Consider the following 2,688-nt stretch of genomic DNA (forward strand, 5'->3'; position numbering starts at 1 on the left):
CCCTACCCCCTCCACTTCAAATCCAAAGCACTTTCTTTTCCTTCTTCTCCCTCTATCCTCACCTATTGTTTTGTTAAAATCTTTGATAATTGTCTAAACAATGCTAAAATGAAGTATAATGGGACGTAAGATGTCGAATCAGCAATTGTGAAATACATGCTGAGAACTCTAAAAATACAAGGTAAACACAATAAAAAAGACTTAACTTCAAGTCCTTATCTTCCTGAAACCCAAAACAACACAGCCCTTTTAAAAAAAACGACAACATTAATACCATATAAATCCTCATTCCAGGAATACTCCCCCCTAACCCCCAACCCCCCTCCCCGACAAAAAAAACCCCAAACTATATCTAACCCATATTTTATCTTCTCAATAACCTGGCTCAGCTTGTCTGCTACTTAATAATTTTCTGAAGCTACATTAACAAATTGACAAGACAATTATAAGGTGGACAAAGCCCTTTCTTTCTTTATTCGTGGCACACATCAGTCGCCATACAACTCAGAAAATAAAATTATTGGCCACCAAATTGCCAGAGTCCAGTTCCCCACTGTTGATCCATCGTTACAACATTGTTACACCATCGGTACACCTGGGGCCGCCCACACTCCACCTTTTAAATGAAAAACTTCTGCTGTCATACACTACAGAGTCGGGGAAAAGACGTCGACATACACGTTCAACAATATCAAGTTCAACATTGGCATGATATGAAAAGAACATGACAACTATACAAGCATCGTACACTTTGATTGTAGAACAACATGCCTGTGAGCTGACGGCGGCTCAGTACGTGAATGATGAAGGAATGAGAGCACACAGAGTCTCTACTGACAGCGCAAACAGACACTTGACACAAACTTGTGTCATTTTGAAAATAAGTCATTTAGTTTCCCGCTGAAAGGAGGATAGAGTGATCAATTATTGCTACCCCTAAAAAAATACATACTCGGGGGGAAAAATCAAAGGAAATCAAATAACAAATATATATATATAATAATGAGTTAATTGTTCATGTGACTACAAAAACATTGCTGTAAAAATTGATTTCTTTTTTCTTGTCCTGAAAGTTTTGACAACTCTACAAACAAATTATGTCAGAGTCACAGAAAGATTCCCATAGTGCTGGGCTTAATTTAGCGAACACTCTCCAGTCACACAAAATGAGAAGATGGATCACCTAGTATAAGCAATCTCGAAATACTAGATACAACTACAGTATGACATCACAGTACGAGAAACCTTAAAGATTTCTACTGAAGTCTGAGGCATAAACTAAACGATTAAAAGATCCATGAAGAAAGATCTTGAAAAAAAAATTTTGAAGAGTAAAAGTACACAAAGAATGATAAAGAGGAAAAAAGCCGAAAGAAAAACTTAAAGTTCTTTCTTTAAAAAAACCCAACAACAACTAAAGAGTACAAACATAATATACCACTCTGACAGCTTGGCCCATCGCATAAACACACACAACCCCCCCCCAAAAAAAAATATTTAAAAATTCACCAAACATTCTCAAGTGAATAAAACCGCTTTAAAGTATACACCAGTGTTTCCGCACTTTGATGGAAACACATATTCATTTTCAAAAATGAGCAACTGAGTCACTCATTGTTCGACAGACTTAAGGGAAGCACATTAAAGCTAAGATGGTCAATTCAGGGTGTGAAAAAAGTAAGGCAACAGAAAATAATGACAAGAGGGGACAGAGGAAAAATTGAGGCTAACAAAAGAGGCTCAGAGGTCTCAAGCATAGACAGAACAACAGCGGCAAAGAACATGTCAATCAAAGAGACCAAGAATAAACAGACCTAATTCCCTCAGATCTCATTTAAGTTTCTACAAGGTTGGTTACATCCCCTGTATCTCCACTATTGGGATCTGTGGACACAGAAAACCACAGATGTCATCCCACTTAAGATTTCTCTTTCTATCCCACATTTCTCTGTTTCTCTCATATATTTCTCAGTCTATCCCATGTTTACCTGTCTCTCAGATGTGTCTCTGTCTGTCCCAAATTTATCTGTCTCTCAGATATGTCTCTGTCTATCCTACATTTCTCTGTGTCTCCTACATTTCTGTCTGTCCAATATTTCTCTGTTTCTCATGAGCAGAAAAACAAGAAAAAGAGTAGTTAGTCTGTACTGTGCAAAATAAACACTTATAAGTAATGAAAAAGACCAAAATTACCCTGATGGCAGAGAGACAGAGTTTAGAGCTATCCAGTTTTTCTCCTTTTCCTGTTTCAGTAAGTCAGGAACATGATGAGGCAGTTTGTTAGTCCATTGCATTAATTTATTGGAAACAAATGGTCAGACACAACTTACTATTTCACAGTAGTAATTACACTTGCTGAAGCTGTTGCAATGTGTTTATTCATTTGTACGCGTAACACTTTATGAAATCTAGCAGAACATGCAGTCCTAACGCAGATTAAATTAGAGATGGGACAGGGATTAAGTGGCACAACTTCCCCATCCCATTAGGATCCGGTGAAGGACACTAAATACAAGGAAGGAAGTGATGACATAAAGAGGTACAAGAAGTGGATCGAGGCTGCAGCTCATTTAAAACACATATGTACACATACTCTCATTTGCACACATACACTAACACTTTCACATCCAAAAAGACTTACACACACACACACACACACTCACACACACACACACACACACTCACACA

This window comes from Aplysia californica, unplaced genomic scaffold (genome assembly GCF_000002075.1).
Source record: "Aplysia californica isolate F4 #8 unplaced genomic scaffold, AplCal3.0 scaffold00205, whole genome shotgun sequence".
In the NCBI taxonomy this organism is placed as follows: Eukaryota; Metazoa; Mollusca; class Gastropoda; order Aplysiida; family Aplysiidae; genus Aplysia; species Aplysia californica.